Source organism: Salvelinus sp. IW2-2015, linkage group LG26, assembly GCF_002910315.2.
Source record: "Salvelinus sp. IW2-2015 linkage group LG26, ASM291031v2, whole genome shotgun sequence".
In the NCBI taxonomy this organism is placed as follows: Eukaryota; Metazoa; Chordata; class Actinopteri; order Salmoniformes; family Salmonidae; genus Salvelinus; species Salvelinus sp. IW2-2015.
In genome coordinates, this window is record NC_036866.1 from 3881004 (window position 1) to 3904628 (window position 23625).

Below are 23625 nucleotides of genomic sequence, written 5' to 3' on the forward strand. Positions count from 1 at the left end.
TAAAGACACTGCTATGGCTAAGAGGGATGAGGCAAAGAGAATAGCAAATCAGACTGACAACACAGAAGACTGGCAAACATACAGTAAAGGAAAATCACCATAACTACACTGAAAAAATAGAGAAACTATACTATGGACAGAGATAAATTCTATAAAGAATGGTAGTAAAAAGCTTGAGTACTTTAAATTAAATTCTAGGCAAAAAAAAGCAACTTGGCTTCATCCTTCATTGAGACAGATGGCTTGTTCATGACAACACAATAGTTTTCGCCCAATTGTTTACTGCACTAAAACTGGCCCATGAGGTTACAATGACACAAATCTGTAAGTCATTATCTCTCTTTTGTAAGTCATTTAGCAGAACCAGACACCAAATCTGTAAGTCATTTAGCAGAACCAGACACCACATCTGTAAGTCATTTAGCAGAACCAGACACCAGATCTGCAATACTACTGGCACATGTTTTGCTTTAAACTCAGATTGTAATTCAATAACAAACATTTGGCAAAACACAACACACAATTATTTACCTTCGGCACAAACTTCACAACTAAAATATATTGTGTGCAAATGAAAAGCAACACTGTTCAACAAGCTAAGCTCAATTACTAATTGATCACATTCACTCTTCACATGTGCAAACACTAACTGTGTAAATGTTCACTTTGCAACCAGACTTTTGGTATGGATAAAAAGGCCACCGGTGAGAACTCCTGTGTTTGGAGAACAATGGAAGCAAACTTCACAGAGAGAGGTAGAGGTGGAGGTGGAGGCGAAGGCAAAGGTGGAGGTGGAGGTCGAAGGCAAAGGTGGAGGTAGAGGTGGAGACGGAGGCGGCGGTGGAGGCAGAGGTGGAGGTGGAGGCGAAGGCGAAGATGGAGGTAGAGGTGGAGGTGGAGGCGAAGGTGAAGATGAAGGTGGAGGTAGAGGTGGAGGCAAAGGCAAAGGTGGAGGCGGAGGTGGAGTTAGAGTTGGAGGTAGATCAAGAACAAGGAGAGTAATCTCTGATGAAATTCAGGCGACTATGGTGTACCTTGTGGTCAACCACGGTTTGACCTTGAGAGAGGCTGGGCAGAGAGTCCAGGCCAATTTGAGCCGCTTCATCGTAGCATCCATCATTTGAACGTTCCAAAATTAGAATATGTACGTACTGTACACATTGGACTTAACTACTACTTTTACTACTACTAATGCAACATAAAGCACAGTAAAAACTGTAGACTCCAACACATGATATAAAGGAAAACAAAGTAATGTATGAAATTGGGAGCTATACTACTAAGTAACATGTTTATCTTAGTATACTATACTACTATGTAACATGTTTATCTTGTATACTGTATTAGTGTAGTGTTTACTGTACTGTATGCTATTTTGTTTTTGCAGAACTGAACAACGATTACGATGTGGTGGTAGAATGTGTCTATTTACAGACTAACAGGAGGCTGCCATTGTGCAAAATGGTAATTGAAAATAATGCCATAAAACTGCGGGAAATCCAACAACAGATTAGTGAAAACCCTGCCATCTTTCATAACATCAGAGTGAGCTTATCAACCATAGCCCGCATCCTTAAGAAACACCATCTCCGGGGTGAAGCAAATCTGTCCCATTTGAAAGTAATTCCCAWAGAGTGAAAGATAAACGGTACGAATATGTGCAAGTAAGTACTGTACTGTATTACACTCCTGAAACATTAAAGACTCATTGATGTTGCCGGTGAACTTTACTATACAGTAATTACTGTATGTACTGTCATTTCAGAGAATMATGGAGATGGATGCATGTCCCATCCCCCAGAAACTCATATTCATAGATGAGGCTGGATTCAATTTAACGAAGACAAGGAGGAGGAGAGGAAGGAACATCATTGGTCAACGAGGTACCTGGTCAGCGCGGTAGAAATATCACCATATGCGCAGCTATGAGCCACAATGGGGTCCTCCACCGCCATGCCGCCCTTGGACCATACAACACTACCCATCTTCTTCATTTCCTGAACAACTTACATGAGAATCTTTTTCAGCCAGAGCAGAGAGGGCCAGGTGATCCTGAGCAGCAAATGTATGTTCTAGCATGGGACAACGTGAGGTTCCATTTGGCTGCTCAGGTCCGCAACTGGTATCCATGACCATCCCAGGTTTACAATTCTCTATYTCCCACCATATTCCTMATTTCTCAACCYCATTGAGGAGTTGTTTTCAGCATGGCAGTGGAAGGTGTATGATCGCAAACYCCATGAACGTATGGCTCTTCTCCAGGCAATGGAGGAGSCCTGTGGTGTGTGATRKAAAWATKWMATWTTTMYATGATTTTTAAAATATKAATAGTTAACGCTTATATACTTAACAAATAGTAGGACMTTTCTGTTCTGTTTAATTCTGTGTTTCTGTAAAGAGATGGTTTCCACTCTAGCTTCCTGCAGTTAGTCTRGGCGAATGGTCAAGGAAATGAGTATTGACTTGGTGATAAAAACCTAAAGCTGGCATTCCATGTACAAGATGTGGTGTGTGTGAGYCGAGATAGAGATAGCCTRGAAGAGTTTAGAACAATGCCTCGTTGTCTCATCATCCTGGCATCTGASAAACTAAGCGGCTTGGAAGTAAAACAAGATCCCGTGCAGATAACCAGCAGTTGGACCAAGGTGGCTTCTGGGAGGGGTTGAAACCAGCCTGACTAAGCATTTGTAAGTCCTATATAATATCTGTTTTTTCATTTTCAGTTAAGCTACTCAGCCCAAAAGTCAAGACTGTTGAGTTGWCTGGTTTCATTATTGCAATAATTAATCGATATTGAATAAAGATGATTGTTTGAAGAAATGACAAARTCTCTCTAACTTGAATAGAATATTCCACCACAGGTGACATTCCAGCAGAGTCCTGTCAGGGGTGGATGCGTCATGCCAGAAGATATTTCCCCCACTGTCTGGCCAAGGAGAATATCACCTGTGATGTTGATGAAAAGCTGTGGACGGAACAAAACAACAGACATGACTGATTTTGTTTCTTGGCTTCTGATTTTGATTTTACTGTATTTTGACAGTTTCTTTATCTATTCTGTGCAATGGATCTAACATACAGTACCGTAGTATAAATAGGCCTATTTTTCTTCCGTTGAWTATGAAAAATATATTCTTTACACTGAAATAGGTTCAGATAGTAGATGCAGGACTCCCAGGGCTAAATGCCCTTTATGCTGCTTTGAGGGATATAATATGGTGCCTTGTGTGAAAGCCCCTGTTTTTCCAGATGACTGTGTGATCTCGCTCTCTGTGGCTGATGTGAGCAAAGCGTTTAAACAGGTTAACAATTAAACAGGTTAACAATCAGACGGAATACCAGGGCGCGTTGTCAAAGCATGAGCAGACCACCCGGCAAGTGTGTTCACGGACATTTTCAATCTGTCCTTGTCCCAGCTTGTAATCCCAACATGTTTCAAACTGATCACCATTGTCCCTGTTCCCATGAGCTTCCCAAGAGCTCCAAGGTTTGTATCATTCACAACTAAAGTTGCCAAAKAACTCTAAATCTAGCTGGCTTGAGCGTAAAAACATATATTATAGGACCTGTTTCAAATGATCACGTTTACACTCGACATAGCCACTTCATATGCGCACTTGCACCGAAATGGGAAAAATATCCTTTCTATTTTATTCAGYRAAATTCAAWWATATTCTTATTATAAAATCATATACAATAATGGCACGGGACTGCTAAATGAACAAGCCTACAGCCTATGGCATGGTGTATAGCCAGAGAACATACATTAGGCCAACTCATATTCTGTTCTTCTGAAATAAATCTTCTTCATATCATAATGTTTCTTTAGACCTGTCTAAAATAAATAATGGATTTATTGTGATGGTGTATGTTAAACTGATTTAATAGACTTTTTAAAATGTAGATGTTCCAAAGGCAAGCATCAGTGGCGTGTATTCGTCTTGTATGCGTGGAGACATGGAGATGCTAAATGTGTTTATGTTAATTAACGGTCATTTATCGTGAGACTGSCAGTCTTTTGCATGACAATAACCGTCTGACAAAATTTTACGACCGGCCACAACCCTAGGCATGGATCCTCAAACAGTTATACAGCTGCACCATCGAGAGCATCTTGACTGGCTGGATCACCGCTTGGTATGGCAAATGCACCACYTTTGACCACAATGCGCTACAGAGGGTGAAAGACTTCAGCCACCCAAGCCATAGACTGACTGTTCACTCTGCTACCGTCTGGCAAACGGTACAGTAGCATCAGTTCTCGCACAAACAGGCTCCGAGACAGATTCTACCCCCAAGCCATAAGACTGCTAAATAGTAAATCAATGGTACCCAAACTCACTGCTCAGACCCTATCTWCGCACACTCACTAGACTATATGCAGTGCCTTCAGTAAGTATTCACACCTATTTCCACATTTTTTTGTGTTAAAAAGTAGGATTAAAATGATTAAAATTTAATTGTAATTTTTTGTCAAACAATCTAGACAAAATACTCTGTAATGTCAAAGTGGATTCAAAATAAAGCACTAAAATATTTTGATTAGATAAGTATTCATGTCACATGTGCTCCCTCTCCGGCCTCTAGGTCACCAGGCTGCTCATTATGGCGCACACCTGTCACCATCGKTACRCGYACCTGCATGTCGTCAGACTCACCTGGACTCCATCACTTCCCTGATTAYCTTCCCTATATATGTCACTCCCTTTGGTTCCTTCCCCAGGCGTCATTGTTTCATGTCTGTGCTTTGTTTGTGTTTCTTGTTTTGTATTATGTTACGTTTATTTATTAAAACACTCACTTCTTGTACTTGCTTCCCGACTCTCAGCACACGCCGTTACAATTCAACACCMTGAGTCAATACATGTTAGAATCATCTTAGGTAGCGATTACAGTTGTTAGTCTTTCTGGGTAAGTCTCTCTGAGCTTTGCAAACCTGGATTGTACAATATTTGCCCATTATTCTTCAAGCTCTGTCAAGTCGGTTGTTGATCATTGCTAGACAGCCATTTTCAAGTCTTGCCATAGATTTTCAAGCTAATTTAAGTCAGAACTGTAACTAGGTTACTCAGGAACATTCAACATCTTCTTGGTAACTAAAGTGTATAATTGGCCTTAGGTTTTAGGTTATTGTCCTGCTGAAAGTTGGATTTTTCTCCCAGTGTCTGTTAGAATGTAGAATGYACCTGGTTTTCCTCTAGGATTTTGCATGTGCTTAGCKCTATTCCTTTTCTTTTTATCCTAAAAAACTCATGAATGTCATGCTTGAAAATATGAAGAGAGCTACTCAGTGATGTGTTGTGTTGGATTTGCCCAAACATAATGCTTTGTATTCCGGACAAAAAGTTAATTTCTTTCTCACAATTTTTTGCACTATTACTTTAGTGTCATGTTGTAAACAGGATACATGTTTTGGAATATTTGTATTCTGTACAGGCTTCCTTCTTTTCCASTGTCATTTAGTGTTGTGGAGTAACTACAATGTTGTTGATCCATCCTCAGTGTTCTCCCCACAGTTATTTAACTCTGTAACTGGTTTAAAATAACCATTGGCCTTATGGTTAAATCCCTGAGTGGTTTCCTTTCTCTCCGGCAATTGAGTTAGGAAGGAAGCCTGTACCTTTTCAGTGACTGGGTGTATTGCTACAMCATCCAAAGTTGAAAAACTTCACAATACTCAAAGGGATATTCAATGCCTGCTTTTTATCAATAGGTGCCCTTCTTTGCGAGACATTGGAAAACCTCCCTGGACTTTGTCGTTGAATCTGTGCTCGACTGAGGGACCTTACAGATAATTATATGTGTGGGGTACGGAGATGGGGTGAGTAGTCGTTCAAAAATCATGTTAAACTCCATTGTTGCACACAGAGTTAGTCCATGCAACTTAACATCTGACTTGTTTAGCATTTTTGTTACTCCTGAACTTATTTAAGCTTTCCATAACAAAGGGATTGAATACTTTTCACTTTTCAAGACATTTCAGCTTTTCATTTTTTATGAAATTGTAAAAATGTCTTAAAACCTCTTAAGGATCGGACCCTTTTTTAAAAACAATTTCCTAAAATGACATACCCAAATCTAACTGCCTGTAGCTCAGGATCTGAAGCAAGGATATGCATATTCTTGATATAATTTGAAAGGAAACACGTTGAAGTTTGTGTACATTTGAAATTAATGTTGTAGTATATAACACATTAGATGCAAGAGAAAAGCCATAATGTACYATTCCAGGTTAGGCGCAATTTAGATTTTGGCTACTAGATGGCAGCAGTGTAAGTGCAAAGTTTTAGACTGATTAAATTAACCATTGCATTTCTGTTCAAAATGTTGTCTCAAGACTGCCCAAATGTGCCTAATTTGTTTATTAATACATTTTAAAGTTCATAACTGTGCACTTTCCCGTAGAGGTTAACATAATTCCACTTTGACTTCATGGCGTATTGTGTGTAGATTAGTGGCACAATTTAAATGCAATCCATACCCATGGCATCCAAAAAGTTTTTTTAAAATTATCTGTCCAAAGGTGCTTTTTGGCAAACTTGAGTCAACCTTTCGGACGACATGGGTCCCATTATGTCTGGTGAAAACCACACACTGCATTCCACAGTAAGAACCTCATACCTACGGTCCAGCATGGTGGTGGTAGTGTGATGGTTTGGGGATGTTTTGCTCCCTCAGGACCTGGATGGCAGCAGGTAGCCTAAGGGYGGCATGTAGCCTAGTGGTTAGAGTGTTGGGCCAGTAACCAAAAGATTTCTAGATTGAATCTCTGAGCTGACAAGGTAAAAATCTGTCGTTCAGCCCCTGAACACGGCAGTTAACCCACTGTTCCTAGGCTGTCATTGTAAGTAAGAATTTGTTCTTAACTGACTTGCCTAGTTAAATAAAGGTTTAAAAAAATTATTTGCCTTTATAGAAGGAACCATGAATTCTGCTCTGTATCAGAGAATATCAGGCCATCAGTCTGTGAGCTGAAGAGCAGCTGGGTCATGCAGCAAGACAATGATTCAAAACACACAATCAAGTCTTCATGAAAAATGGCTAAAAAGTAACACATTTGAAGGTTTGGAATGGCCTAGTCAAAGTTCAGAACTAATCCCAATTGAGATGTTGTGGCAGCACTTGAAACGAGCAGTTCAAGTTTGAAAACCCACAAATGTCACAGTTCTACATGGACGAGTGGGCCAGAATTCCTCCACAGCGATGTGAGAGACTGATCAACAACTACAGGAAGCATTTGGTTGCAGTCATTGCAGCTAAAGGTGGTACAACCAGTTATTGAGTGTAAGGGGGCAATTCCTTTTTCACACAGGGGAATTGGGTGTTGCATAACTTTAAATAAATAGAAACAAGAAAATGTTTTGTTATTCATAAACTCAGGTTCCCTTTATCTAATATTAGGTTTTGGTTGAAGATCTGATAACATTCAAAAATATGCACAAATAGAGATAATCTGAAAGGGGGAAAATACTTTTTCACAGCTCTGTATATCAGCATATATAGCCAATATATTTGATTATATTTGCACTTTTTGTTTCTAAGCATACTCACAGGACTTTACACACTCACTCACGGAYACTCCGACACACACACACACTCACACACTCACTTAATTTGCTCAAACACACATAACATGCACACACATTCATACTGACTCTAAACACACGCACGCACACTCATATACAATCATCCTTTACACTGCTGCTACTCTCTTTATCATATTTCCTGATGCCTAGTCACCTTATCCCTACACCTATCTACCTCTACCACTCCAGTATCCCTGCACCTTGTAAATATGGTATTGGAACTGACCCTGTATATAGTCACCTTACCCCTACACCTATCTACCTCTACCACTCCAGTATCCCTGCACCTTGTAAATATGGTATTGGAACTGACACTGGAACTGACCCTTTATATAGTCACCTTACCCCTACACATATCTACCTCTACCACTCCAGTATCCCTGCACATTGTAAATATGGTATTGGAACTGACCCTGGAACTGACCCTTTATATAGTCACCTTACCCCTACACATATCTACCTCTACCACTCCAGTATTAAAGGTACCTAAAAATGAGCTGACATGAATGCACTATAGATATGCTATGGACATATTTAATTAACCTTCAAGAATGTGGTTGGGACCTGTTATGACACGTTCATGAAACGCTTATAGATGTCATAAATGCGCTATGGATATGAGGTCAAAGTAAATTGTTACCAAATATTTTGCAGATAATGTGGGCATGAAATGAAAAACATGTTAGGTGGGAGATTGTGACCGTCCTTATTAAAAGAAGGAAAAGAGAAAATAAATATTAAAAACTGCCTGTCTCTTGCCTGTCTCTTGCCTGTCTCCTGCCTGTCTCTTGCCTGTCTCTTGCCTGTCTCTTGCCTGTCTCTTGCTTGTGTCTGTGGTTATTGGAGCTAGAGATATCCTTGTTTTTTTTTTAATATATTGGGCCAACACATTTGATATTTTTGTATGTATGTACGCAACCTCCAAAATTATCACATTTTAATAAGTTTTATACCCTTTTGAAATGTATTACATGTTAAAGGAGCGCAGACCTTCAAAATCCCAACTCAGTACAAACCCTTAGTACACACACACGCACACACGCACACACATACACACACACAAATGTAAATTGCCTCTATTAATGCTATTATGTTTGCTTCTGCTGCCAGAAAAGTAATCTAAACTATACAAGGAAGAAGGAAGACATTTAAAATCTACACAGAGAACCTGTCTGTTGGCATTCTGGTTTCAGTTCCAGTAATTCACCTTGCCCTTGGAAACAATGTCCTGCATGTTGTAGTTATTCAAGATTGTAAAGAAATTGGCTAATCCTTTACTTGAGAAATAAACAAATACCAGTACGCCTAGAACTTGCCATTGTTCTATATAGAACCTTTCGGTTCTTTGGTCAACATGTAAGAACCCTTTTCAGAAGAAGATTCAATTATTGAGGGTTCTGGTAAAAAATATATATATATAGATATATATATTTAGGGGTTTCATATATGAACCCTTTTTGGTTCTCTATTGGTTCTTCAGTATGCTCCAAAAGTATTGGGACAATGACTCAGTACTCCAACACTTTGGATTTGAAATAATACAATGACTATGAGGTTAAAGTGCAGATTGTCAACTTTAATTTGAAGGTATTTTTATCCATATTGGGTAAACCGGTTGTTAAATTACAGCACTTTTTGTACATAGTTCCCCCATTTTAGGGGACCTAAAGTATTGGTACAAATTCACTTATTTGTGTATTAAAGTAGTAAAAATTTAACTATTTGGTCACATTCATAGCACACAATGACTACATCAAGCTTGTGACTACAAATTTGTTGGATGCATTTGCTGTTTGTGTTTCAGAATATTTTGTGCCCAATAGAAATGAATAATAAATMATGTATTGTCATTTTGGAGTCACTTTCATTCTAAGTAAAAAATATATATTATATTTCTAAACACTTCTACATTAATGTGGATGCTATCCTGAATGAATCGTGAATAATGATGAGTGAGACATTTAGACGCACAAATATCATACACCCAAGACATGCTAACCTCTCACCATTACAATAACAGGGGAGGTTAGTATACAGGGGGTTTGATAGTTATGCCTCTGTAACTTTGTCAATCGTCATTATTCACGATTCATTCAGGATTATTGTATAATTTCAAATCCAAAGTGCTGGATTACAGAGCCAAAACTAGAAAAAAAAATAGTTGTCTCAATACTTTTGGAGCTCACTGTACGTAGCGCCTTTGTGCTGATGGGACAATAAACATTGAATTCCACATGCCCGTGCAACGTCTCTCCTAATGTTTTAATCACAGGTGAAAAGAGAGAAGGAGGTATCAGATTTCTAGATGACYAGACCACTCCCACTTTCAACCAGTATAATACTACACAGACCTGCAAAAAAATTAAACAGACACTGAAATAAATACGTTTGTTTGTGTTGCTAACGAACCCTTCTCTACTGCCAACATTCACAATGCTTTATTTTATTCTCTTTGTTGGGACGTTCGCCCTGTCCTCGGGGCAATTCACGAGTAAGTAGCCACTTCTGAATCCTATTTTTTGTGTAGTCAATATATATCAATGTAGGTATTGGTATGTTGAGATTCAATCAAGGCTATTGTGTTTTATCTAGCGAGCCTATACACCGTGTTTTATTGGTCAAAGTGAGCTTCACAAAAAAATCGCTTTGTAGGAATTATGACACAAATTGTGGTAATTGGTAGCTATTTAATTACTTTTGTCCAGTTGATGTGCACTTTAAACTGGTAATTGGTTGCAGAAAATGAAGATTGTTTTAACAATAAACGTTGACGTAATCTTATCAAATAAAGTGTGTACACATCTATGATATGCTTATGATATGACGCACAAACCGATCTTTCAATTCACATTGGAATCTTTGTCAGGTTTGAGCATATCCGAGTTGCTTACAATACGGAAATACGTTGTTAAACAKAGGCTAAATAGTATTCGCGCTGATATGGGGACTAGGCCTACTGTAAATTGCAGTCTGGACATGGACATGCCAAACGTAGTAAATAAGCAAGATTAAATTCCCTACACATGTGCAGAAATCTCTATATTTTTTTGTCCAAAACTTCTGTGTTCCAGAAGATCCAGAACCACAGCCACTCCTTGTTTCAAAATAGGATTTTTATCAGAAGCATGACATCATAAATTGTATCTCGTTCCATGAGCGTAGGGCACTGTGTGCACACATAGACCTAAGGGCTCTTCTATTCACTGAATATAGATTATTAAATAGCAGACAGTAACCCTACAATAGGTCTAGTTATAACAAAAATATAATTTCGTGGAAATATTCATCTACACACATTTCAGTCGCATTTCGAAAATGCTCTGCATGTTGGAGCCATGGCCAGTTGGACATTACCCAAACGTTATAATAAGATTCACCTACTATCACTGTTGTTATGGCCTGTTAGTTTGTTTACCTTTCGCGTGGCAAAGTCACTAACAGGCCAATAGCCATGGCAACAAGCAGATTCAGCACCAAGGAATTACCGCGATTTAACAGTTAGGTCCTAAAGCTTGAAAGTGGAAGATGCCATTTTTTTAACAAAATGATAAAGGAAAAACAATAAGCAGTCTAATAAGCAGTTCCTAAACAGACTTCCTACAGTTCACTGACACCTTTCATTCTATTGTAATAACTTGACATAGACAGACTTCTACAGTCACTGACACCTTTCATTCTATTGTAATAACTTGACCTAGCAGACTTCCTACAGTCACTGTCACCTTTCATTCTATTGTAATAACTTGACCTAGACAGACTTCCTACAGTCACTGTCACCTTTCATTCTATTGTAATAACTTGACCTAGACAGACTTCCTACAGTCACTGACACCTTTCATTCTTTTGTAATAACTTGACCTAGACAGACTTGCTACAGTTACTGACACCTTTCATTCTATTGTAATAACTTGACATAGACAGACTTCTACAGTCACTGACACCTTTCATTCTATTGTAATAACTGACCTAGACAGACTTCCTACAGTCACTGTCACCTTTCATTCTATTGTAATAACTTGACCTAGACAGACTTCCTACAGTCACTGTCACCTTTCATTCTATTGTAATAACTTGACCTAGACAGATTCCTACAGTCACTGCACCTTTCATTCTTTTGTAATAACTTGACCTAGACAGACTTCCTACAGTCACTGACACCTTTCATTCTATTGTAATAACTTGACCTAGACAGACTTCCTACAGTCACTGACACCTTTCATTCTATTGTAATAACTTGACCTAGACAGACTTCCTACAGTCATCGACACCTTCCATTCAATGGCCATCACACATAGACCTAATGAGTCCAAAATTCACAGAAGCTGCATGGACAAAAATAATGGCCAATATAAAGAAAAAACGTGAACGCCTGTTGACTGTTTTGCTGCTCGTGATATTTTAATAAAACATTGGTTAAAGGCTACTGATTAAGCTACTGTGTGCGTCTGCTGGCAAGATCGATACCAAAACTAATTTTGTTACTGCCGAGACCAGCTTTTGGTGAGTCTAAATATCAACAGTAGCGCTGATTGAAATTGGGACATTGGCCAACGTTTTTAAGGACACACCTCAAATATGTCCACCCTTCAGAGCAAGCAAGTCGAAATTAGCCAAAGAGCGTGCGTTTGACACTAGCGCCGCCTTAACACTGGGCTCCCAAGTGGCGCAGCGGTCTAAGACACTGCATCTCAGTGATAGAGGCATCACTACAGACCCCCTGGTGCAGCGGTCTAAGGCACTGCATCTCAGTGATAGAGGCATCACCTTAGACCCTGGTGCAGCGGTCTAAGGCACTGCATCTCAGTGATAGAGGCATCACTACAGACCCCCTTGTTTGAATCCAGGCTGTATCCCATAGGGCGGCGCACAATTGGCCCAGTGTCGTCCGGGTTTGGCCGGTGTAGGCCGTCATTGTAAATAAGAATTTGTTCTTAACTGACATGCCTAGTTAAATTAAGGTTACATTTTTTWWATCTTTATTAAAAACGCCAGCCAATCATAGAGCCTTATATGTGTTGTTCAGAACCTAAATTAAAAGTCAACTTTTTTCCATTCAGCTTGTGGTGGTAGAGACGCACGCTTGTTTGCATTCAGTCAAACAGCATCCACTGTTGCAATGACATGACTGTTACACTTCTCYGTTTTTGTTATGACAGCATTAACTTATTATTGGACATTCAGGCTATATTTCCTGTGGCAACACATCCTCCACTCTATTCAAAGTCCACAGCATTGCAAACATTTGGGATTGAGTGGTAAACACCAAGTCTTTCGCAAAATTGTGTAACAGGCTGTACATTTGTTTAATCAGCATTGATGATAATCTGTTTTTACTACATCAATTCTTTCTTCACAACCACAACAGCTAGCCCATCGTTTACAACATCAACCACAAGTTCCATAACCTTCACTGCTAACCCGTTGTTGGCACCAACAACAACACCACCTACAAGCACAGCTGGTGTCTTCGAGGGTTCAACAACACCCACAGCTGACGGTTCAACAACACCCACAGCCGGTGTCTTCGAGGGTTCAACAACACCAACACCCACAGCCGGTGTCTTCGAGGGTTCAACAACACCAACACCCACAGCCGGTGTCTTAGAGGGTTCAACAACACCCACAGCTGTCCAACCAACAACAACAATGATTCCTACACCAAGTACGTGGGAATTTAGTTTTTATGTCAAATGTACATTGTGGGCCAAATGTGACTAACAAAGTTTGCTTGCTATCAACTTAGTTAATTCTTAATATAGAATTTATTAGCCCAAAGTGATTTACAGTACAAACATACAGCCCAGATGTTATTGTATTCAATTCCATTTACTTCCTGAGCATGGCATGCATTCTTTCTGTCTGTGATTGTAACAATCCTAGCTCATGATCCCCTTTTGAACATTCCTAATCATCGTTATGTTATTCATACCAGTCAAAAGTTTGAACACACCTACTCATTCAAGGGTTTTTCTTTATTTTTACTATTTTCTACGTTGTAGAATAATAGTGAAGACATCAAAACTATGAAATAACACATATGGAATCATGTAGTAACCAAGTGTTAAACAAATCAAAATATATTTTATATTTGAGATTCTTCAAAGTAGCCACCCTTTGCTGTGATGACAGCTTTGCACACTCTTGACATTCTCTCAACCAGCTTCATGAGGTAGTCACCTGGATTGCATTTCAATTAACAGGAGTGCCTTGTTAAAAGTTAACAGAGATGAAATAGTAATTAAAAAATCATGTTAAACACTATTATTGCACGCAGAGTGAGTCCATCCAACTGATTATGTGACTTGATCAGCACATTTTTACACCTGAACTTATGTAGGCTTACAATAACAAAGGGATTGAATACTTATTGACTCAAGACATTTCAGATTTTAATTTTTTATTAATTTGTAAAAATGTATAATTCCACTTTGACATTATGGGGTGTTGTGTGTAAGCCGATGACAAAAAAATCTAAATGTAATCCATTTTAAATTCAGGCTGTAACACAACAAAATGTGGGAAAAGTCAAGGGTTGTGAATACTTTCTGAAGGYACTGTACAAGGGAAGGGATCCAAAAATCACAGCGGTGCAGAAATATGGAAATATATGGTATAGTATATACTCCCTGAACATTGACCTTAACTATTTATGTGTCTCATCACTTCCATCTTCCTCAGACCTGACCACGTTTGCACATGCAGCGGTGAACTTATCCAGCTATGAAAATCTGGATAGCGATGCACTCGTTTCAAACATTGAGGAGGTATGTTGACAATCTGTCTCTCTTCCCTCTGTCTCTCTTCCCTCTGTCTCTCTTCCCTCTGTCTCTCTTCCCTCTGTCTCTCTTCCCTCTGTCTCTYTTCCCTCTGTYTCTCTTCCCTCTGTCTCTCTTCCCTCTGTCTGTCTGTCAGTCAGGTGGGTATCAATTCAGAGTTGAATGCTTGATAAATTCCAATTCCTTTTGTAATTTTGAATCAAAATAGTAAACAGGATGAAGAATTTGAATTTATTAAATTGATATGGTTAAAAACTGTAAATCTATAGATTCCAGGTCCATGCTGGTGACTTTCCCAAGAGAATCTGTAGATCTCCCACTGAATGTGTAAAAAGAAGCCTTTTTGAACAGTGGTAGGCAAATGCAGGCAGGTATTATCATGGATGTGCGTGCAATATTACATTTTTGGGCCATCTTGGTTCTTTTAGATCAATAGAAAGCGATAGGTTAGATTCACCCAGGACAAGGACCTTCTTTTGTGTTTTGAAATCAGTTTTCTGCTTCCATGTGTTAGATTAATTACCTTTGTGTTTTCCTTTTGCTCACAAGAGTTAGCTATGAGGCAGGCAGATTAGCCTTGCTGGTGGAGAGTTTTGGTGAGAAAACTTGACACGAAAGCTAAAGCAACATGATTGATAGTGTTGGTTTGACCTAGATAGATCTCACCAAGAGCTTTCTGTTGATCTAAAATCCCCAAGTTACTTATTTGGCCCAAAATGTAACTTTGCCCCATACACACAGACCCATGCTACTATCTGCCTGCATAAAATCCTACTGATGTTCAAAAGGCCTCTTTACACATTTATCAAAAATCTTTGTCTATCTGGTAAATCTATAGATTCCCCTGTAAATGTGTAGATGAACCAATAAGATGGGGGTCTATACATATACAGTACAGGTAATTCTATTTGATTTATTGTTTTTACACATTTACAGTAACATATACATAAATGTATTTCTTGTATTTCAGTTCTTGAAGCAAATAAGCGATAATGCCCTTGGACCTCTGAAGATAACAGTGAAACGTTTCACACAATGTAGCGGCGCCCAGTGTGGGGACCAGCAACCCTCTACTACCTCTCAACCCTCCCCTGACACTCAACCCTCTACTACCCCTCAAACCTCCACTAGCCCTCAATTCTTCCCTGACACTCAACCCTCTACTACCCCTCCATTCTCCCCTGACACTCAAACCTCCACTGGCCCTCAAACCTCCACTGGCCCTCAACCCTCCACTGGCCCTCAACCCTCCACTGGCCCTCAACCCTCCACTGGCCCTCAACCCTCTACTACCCCTCAATTCATCCCTGACACAACCTCCGCTGGCCCTCAAACCACATCTTTAATAGATACCATTCCGGTTTCATAATCACCACTGATTCATCAGACATCTCTATAGCCGACTTGTTGATTGTTAACTTGTCAATAATTTGAAATGGAGTGGGATAAATTGAAATGTAGGTACATAAATATATGTCATACAAGTTCATACTCTAACTTTGAAGGAATAGCTATGATTTTTAAAAGTGAGTGATATTGGTAACACTTCCCATTGAGGTATCCTTTRAGTGAGTTGTAAAAGGTATATGAATACTTCAACATCAACCGTATTGACTGGGATTAGGTTTTGTATTTTACTGTATGACAGGGACTGGTAGATATTGTAATCAACAAGTTTAAATCAATATGTGGAAATATCTCCATTGACCCTGAACTTGGATGTAGTAAATAAAAGACTCTGCTTTGTGAAGATTTAAATCGCTTTTTTCTATAAAGTATGGCAGACTATTTAGAAATGTTTGTTTTTTTAGCTAAATATTTTTTAGCTTTTTATGTTATGTTAATTTCATTACTTTTTAAGATGTATTCTTTGTGTTGTTTGCTTTTGTTAGGTTGGGCCCCTCTCAATCAAACCTGTTTTCAACCCCATTGTGTTATGTTAGGTTGGGCCCCTCTCAATCAAACCTGTTTTAAGCCTGGTTGTCTTTAGTGAAAACCTACTATATGTACTGCTAGAACTTAAGGGTGCCATATATGATGCAACCTATTTCTTGATCTGGCAACCTAAACCAGGTAAAACTCTGGACCTATATGGTTTGTCATGATTCATCTGTTGTAAAAAGGTTTGAGATGGGCTATGATGGGACAGGAGTTTTTCTATTTCAGGTCACATGGTTTTTAAAAACTCCTGGAAAAATCTTGGCCTTGGAGGATTGAAAACCCTGTCAAACTGCAGCAACCTTGTACTTTGTTTCATATGAATTATATTATAAAGAAGGACTAGGGGGGTTCCATCCAACAGACATTAGAAAGCAAACATGATTGGAAATAAAACTCCACAGGGCTGAGCTTGCTTTTTTTGTGTAGTCTGGCTTATGCAACCTGTAGGTCAATTAAACATGTTATTCAGGAGTCTGTCACCAAATTTTGATCCATTCACTTTGTTCACAAATAAACGAGCTTAAATACACAACTTTACTGCTTTGTTGACCCTGGCCAGAGGGACAGGAGCGCATATTAGGCTAAGCTACTGTATTGCAGCTGCTGTTGTTAGTAGCTGACAGTTGATCAGACTGAAAAATATTGTCTTCCATGCAATACAGCATGTAGATCACTAGTGTTATAGGGGTATAGGGCGGCAACATTAAGAGTTGTTGTTTGTGTCTGTCGTGTTATCTCCCATGCTAAAATAAAATGCCGGAGGAAAACGGGGATGGAGCGGGCCTTGATCTTGGCCCAGCCTGTGGCGAACCTTGCGATTTCCGTGAATCTGATTGGTCAAAGACAGGAAAGAACATGCAGTAGCACCTGATGTGACGGAACAGAGAGATGTGCGGCGAGTTGACAAATCATTCAGTGCTCCTCCTTCACAAAGGCGGAGGGTAGCGGTCCTGCTGTGGAGTTGTTGCCCTCCTACGCCCTCCTCCACGTCTCCTGATGTACTGGCCTGTCTCCTGGTAGCGCCTCCATGCTCTGGAACCTACTGCTGACAGACACAGCCAAAACCTTTCTTGCCACAAGGCTCGCATTGATGTGCCATCCTGGAATGAGCTCACTACCGGCCAATTGTGTGGGTTGTACTCCATCTCATGCTACCACTAAGTGAGAACACCGCCAGCATTCAAATGTGACCAAAACATCAGCCAGGAAGCATAGGAACTGAGAAGTGGTCTGTTGGTTTCACCACCTGCCGAATCACTCACTTTATTGGGGTGTCTTGCTAATTGCCTATAATGTTCCACCTTTTCTATTCCATTTGGCACAACAGCATGTGAAATTTATTGTCAATCAGTGTTGGTCCTTAAGTGGACAGTTTGATTTCACAGAAGTGTGATCTGACTTGGAGTTTAACATTGTGGTTGTTTAAGTGTTCCTTTTTTTTTGAAGCAGGTATTAAACAATCTTTCAGAGTGGTGAGTCAATTGTAGGGATAACTTAGATAAAGAAAAAATGGGGTGGGGCTGCCAATTACATTCTTAGCGCCTGGATTTAACGAAAAGTTGAGTCGAAAAGCACTGGACTGGGGCGGAAGTAACAAACTGTTCTGTGCTGACAAGCAACATAAGACTTGACTTTTAAAGGTAATTACATTTGAGAGAAAGTCCACATGCGTTTTGGTCGTGGAATTATTCTAATCATGAAAGGGACTTTGTCATCTTTTAAAACATCATCTTTATTAATTCGTGATTTTGCAATAATGATAACTGTACTCCACACTCTTAACTTCTTTGGGGTAGGGGGCAGTATATTTGAACGATCGTGCGGTTATGAAAGCTGCTATTTCTCATAGACGTCTAGTATGCGGTTACTCAGGCGCAGATCTGGGTTTAGGAACTATGGGCATATTATTATGGTTACGATTTGGGATAAAAACACTCTGAAGTTTCAAAACTGGTTTGATGATTAGTGTGTAGTATAAAGAACTCTATGGCGCTAAACTGGAGAGAAAATCAACCAGGAAGTGGGAAATCTGGAGGGTTTGTAGTTTTTTAACTCTTATTTGCTATCCAAGACACGTGTATAAGGCTCTCCCACTAGATGGTCCAGTCTTTAGAACCTTGTTTTGATTGCTTCTACGGGTGAAGTGGGGGGAATGAGATGGGTGATTTGAAGTCTAAGGTCTCTCCATCAGAGTGCACGTAGCATGACTATTGCGCTCGCGTTAATTGTAGTGTAGATTATTCCTGTGATTTATGCATGAAATATTGTAGTTGCTATATTTGAGACAAAAATTGGATTGATCCGTGTGGAACCTATTATAGATGAAGTGATTTACGTTTAAATACATCCTAAAAGATATAGATTCTTATACTATTTACTTGAGGCCATGTCTTCTACAGGCATGAATAGAGGATTATCCGTGTTGTGGATTTTGTCTCTTTCTGTGTGATTCTAGTCGTGGCTTCCCGGCCCTCAGACATTTGTGAATTTGGGTTTTGTTGTGCACAACCGCTAACAAAAAGGGTATTTGGAGATAAATTATGAACTTATCGGAACAAACAACAATGAATGTATTGTGGAATCATAGAGATTCTTGGAATTCTGATTGAGACTTCATCAAAGATAACTAATATTTATAATAGCACTAATTTCATGACTTTGTGTTGACTCCACATGGCGCGATATCTGTTTGGCTTGATTTTGTCTGTAGCGCTCGTACTCAGGATTTATTTACATTGGTTTGACTGTATATTTGTGTAATGTTTTTTGTGAACATTCTTGCACATCATGCCATGGCTTGCTAAGTTGTTGCATATTTCAGATGGTTTTCTTAATAACGTCTGATGCATAACAGTTGTATTTTTACTCAATGTTTATCATGAAGTATTTTTCTCTGTAAATTTGATGTTGGCTTCTGCAAAATCACCGGATGTTTTGGAACTACTGACATAAGGCCAAATGTAAAGGCAGGATTGTTTGGATATACTATGAATTTCTGAACAAACATACATGTATTGTGTACATGAAGTCCTATGATGTCATCTGATGAAGATCATAAAGGTTAGTGATTATTTTATCTATGTTTCTGCGTTTTTGTGGACATCCTTTCTTTGCGCTGGAAAATGGCTGTGTTTTTCTGTGACTTGCTCTGACCTAAATAATCGTTGGTTTGCTTTCGTCGTAAACCTTTTGAAATCGGACACTGGTGGGTGGAGTTCGAACAAGTGTACTTTGAAATGTGTTAAATACATGTATGTTTGAGGAATTTTTATTATGGGATTTCTGTTGTTTTGAATATTTGGCCCCTGCAGTTTCCACTGGCTGTTGCACGGAAGTGGGACGCTACGCTGTCCCACATACCCTAGAGAGGTTAAGGGTTTGGGCGAAAGTTGGCCTGATAACAGAAAAAACAGAGTCTTAATATAGGACACCTAAAATCTTAGTCATGCTGGTTACCTCGCATGCAGATTCCGGGGGTTATCATAAGCCTCTAGGTCTATCTGGTGGTTTATCTGCATTGATGCGTTTTTACCACCCCGGCGAGTTTTCAGAGTGCCGAGATGAATTTGGAATATAAGAGGGTTGTGGTTGTTAGGTGCCTCATGCTATTCTATCTCGGGTCCAACACCCACTCTTTTATGGAATGCCAGCTGTGGTTTTATCACCAAGTATAGATACTGTCAGCGGTCGAAGATTTCTCTAGTTCACCGCGCGTGTCCTAAGGTTAGCCTAAGTGGTTAGAGTTGTTGGGCCGTAACTGAAAGTTGCTGATTGAATGCTGAGGACGCAAAGGTAAAAATCTGTTGTTCTGCCTGAAAAGGCAGTTAAACCTGTTCCAAAGTAGGTGTCATTGTAATAAGATTTGTTTTAACTGATTGCCTAGTTAAATAAATAACATCTGCACATACTGACAGGAGGTAGAGTTGGAACTATCCTTTACAAAAAACAGCATTAGTACGCAAGAGAAAGTCTTCTAATTGTTTAACATATGAATTGATTAATATTAATATTCAAACAAGATATAGGTAAATATGTACTTTTTCTCTCCAGTTTACCGTGATTGACCGCACGAACGTCATGAATGTTTTCAAGTCAATGCATGTAAATGGTTAGCAGTGCAGAGCAGTGTTGAACTGGCCTGGATCTGAACAAGTCAATATACATTTGGTAGTTTTCCTGTCTGTAATAACATATTTTCCTTCATCTTAGTTTAGCTGCGTGTGCAGCCATCAGAACTAGAGGAGGGATACTTTGCGTAATTAAAAGTCAAAAAAATGTGGTTGACATTTGTTGGTGTCTATTCAAATATGGAATAAATAAGGTAGCTCTGTATCAATATGATGCAACCTTCAGTACACGTTACTTTGTGGTTGTTATGTGCGTTCATAAGCATTGATAGTGCATTACATATAGAGTCACGTTGCCCTACATAATGGTTTATTACCCTAGCATGTAATAAATATTTATATGTAGTCTTATGCAGCTGAATGAAAACGAAGTAAATCCAAGCTTGCTAAACACCTGTAAACACATACTTTGTCTCTGCGGACAACCTCTACATCCTGTATAACTTTGTTACCATATGTTCCTTTCTCGTCTTTCTCAGAATTTGTTTTGTGTTGGACTGAAGCAGGCTTTGTCACTCTGGCAACGTTTACTGGTGACACTGAGGTTGTTACCCACTTTAAGTTACAGTTGTAGACAGTGGCAGTAGGGGACTACTGGCTATTGGAGCTAATTGTAGGGCTATCGAGTGACCTACCAACAAAGCATTCTATAACACCTTGAACTTTACGCATTGAGAATGCATGCGTATTACACTATTCGTTCGGGTGGAGATCACTTGAAACGAAGTGTAGGCATAGTGTGTCTATAGATATGCGATTTTCTGGTTGGGGAGTTTGATAGTCTGGGTTGGATTTTCAACATGCCCATGTCCAGGGCTGGATTAATGCAGGTGCTTTCGGGTGAGGACTTGAGGCCAAGGCATGGGGGGCCAAAAGGACAACAAATAATAATACATTTTTAAAAAGTAGTTTTTTGGCAATATACTGTAAGGCATGTTTATATATATACAAAGTTTTTAAATTTACCTACGCAGCCAAGTTAAGGACAAATTATTATTTACAATGAAGCCCTAATGGCACAGTGGTTAACAGCCATGTTAGGGTTAGAATTATATATTTTCACCTACGCTCTAACCACTAGGACTGCGCTGCCTGTGGCCACTCTGCTAATGCGTTCAGATGGGGAGGAGGAGGAGGAGTACATTGGGGGTAAATCTGGGGTGGCCTGCCTTGATTGGGTAGCGATTAATATGTCATAATCGATTAGTATTCCCATTTATAATCATGTTAATACTGTGGTAATTTTTTAGTCAGATTCTGGGCCCAAGTCTGTGAAGTGGGATACTGCTCAGTTGTACAACTGAATGCTCAACTGAAATGTGTCTTTGATTAACCACCCTCTGAATTGCAGAGGGTGCGGGGGGTTGCTGATCAAATCACGTCTTCGGGCACCGTGGAACAGTGGTTAACTGCTTGCTCGGAGCAGAAAAACTATTTTTACTTGCAGCTCAGGGATATGGTCGCACTGGCCAACCTCTAACCACTGGCTACCTGCCACCGCTATGGCTACCTTACATGCCCTATAGGGGCAAGAGCCAAACAATAAAAATACATTTTTTTATATAGTGAACATAACACACCCAATGAAAAGAAATGCATTTTTACTAATGAGGAGGAACCGAGGTGAATCAGTATGCTCAGGCCCCCTTTTAACTAGCACATCCCAACAATGCTTTTATTTTTTTTTACAAAACCCCATTTAAGTCAATCAACCCAAAAGTGTTTTAAATGTCATGCACATTATTGAGTAATTTTAAATCAGTCAGTTAGCAATATAATCACCATAAGAGATTTGGCATGTTATTTTTTTTAATTCAATGATTCCAAATGAGCACAAGAAGAAAGTTGTTTGCTGAACCTAGAAAGCCTTGAAACAGGTTGATTGAGAGGGACCCAACCTACCATACCACAATGGGGTTGCAAAACAGGTTTGATTGAGAGAGGACCCAACCTACCATACCACAATGGGGTTGAAAACAGGTTTGATGAGAGGGACCCAACTCTAACATACCACAATGGGGTTGAAACAGGTTGATTGAGAGATCACAACCTAACATACTACCAATGGGGTTTGAAACAGGTTTGATTGAGAGGATACCATAACATACCACAATGGGGTTGAAACAGGTTTGATTGAGAGGATCACAACCTAACATACCACAATGAGTTGGAAATAAAAAGGTTTGTTAAGAGGGGCACAAACTAACATCCAAATGGGGCTCCCGAGTGGCGCAGCGGTCTAAGGCACTGCAGCTCAATGCAAGAGGTGTCACTGCGACCCTGATTTGATTCCAGGCGTATTTACATTTACATTTAAGTTCATTTAGCGACGCTCTTTATCCAGAGCGACTTACAAATTGGAAAGTTCATACATATTCATCCTGGTCCCCCCCGTGGGAATGAACCCACACCCTGGCGTTGCACAAGCGCCATGCTCTACCAACTGAGCCACACGGGACCACGTGTTGAACCAAAACAGTTGACATCACGAGGACATCAGCTCACCAAGGGAGGGTCCAGCACTGGATGGAGGTGTCTTCCATATAGGCAAGGAGGCTCTTTGTGGCCTCGAGGGGGAGATGGTTGTGAAGCGTATCGGCTCCTGTTGGTCAACGTACAGTACCTCAGTATGTAGAGTGGGCTGCTGGTGTGGGGCCCAAAGTCACAGCTTGGATCTCCCATGTGTATCTGCAGACATAGTTGTCTTGAAAGTCCACATGGATCAAGGCCTCCTCCATAGCCATGTGTTTCCTGAGCTCACGGCTCAGGAAATAAGATTTTGATGTATATTACACCTGTATTATACACCTGTATATTACACCTGTATATCAGACCTGTATATCAGACCTGTATATCAGACCTGTATATTACACCTGTATCAGACCTGTATATCAGACCTGTATATCAGACCTGTATTTAACCTGTTATCAGAACTGTATATCAGACCTGTATATCAGACCTGTTATCAGACCTGTATATCAGACCTGTATATCAGACTGTATATTACACCTGTATATTACACCTGTATATCAGACTGTATATTACACCTGTATATCCGGCTGTGATTGGGAGTCCCATAGGCGGCGCACATTGGCCGAGTGTCGTCCGGATTTGGCAGGGGTAGGCTGTCATTGTAAATAAGAATTTGTTCTTAAACTGACTTGCTATGTTAAATAAAAGGGCTTCAATAAATAA

At 39.7% G+C, this 23625-nt stretch overlaps 1 non-coding gene across 2 annotated transcripts in view; it reads left to right on the top strand.

The window, feature by feature from the left end:
- Positions 1-9937: 9937 nt before the first annotated feature.
- The window catches only part of LOC111952839 (uncharacterized), a 14546-nt gene continuing 858 nt past the window's right edge, over positions 9938-23625 (top strand). The window contains exons 1-4 of one of the 2 annotated variants that reach the window (XR_011474106.1): positions 9938-10077; positions 12952-13248; positions 14265-14350; positions 15333-16305. This is a non-coding gene — a transcript (uncharacterized protein). The remainder of the gene's footprint in view (positions 10078-12951; positions 13249-14264; positions 14351-15332; positions 16306-23625) is intronic. The other variant, XR_011474107.1, reaches the window with a different exon arrangement.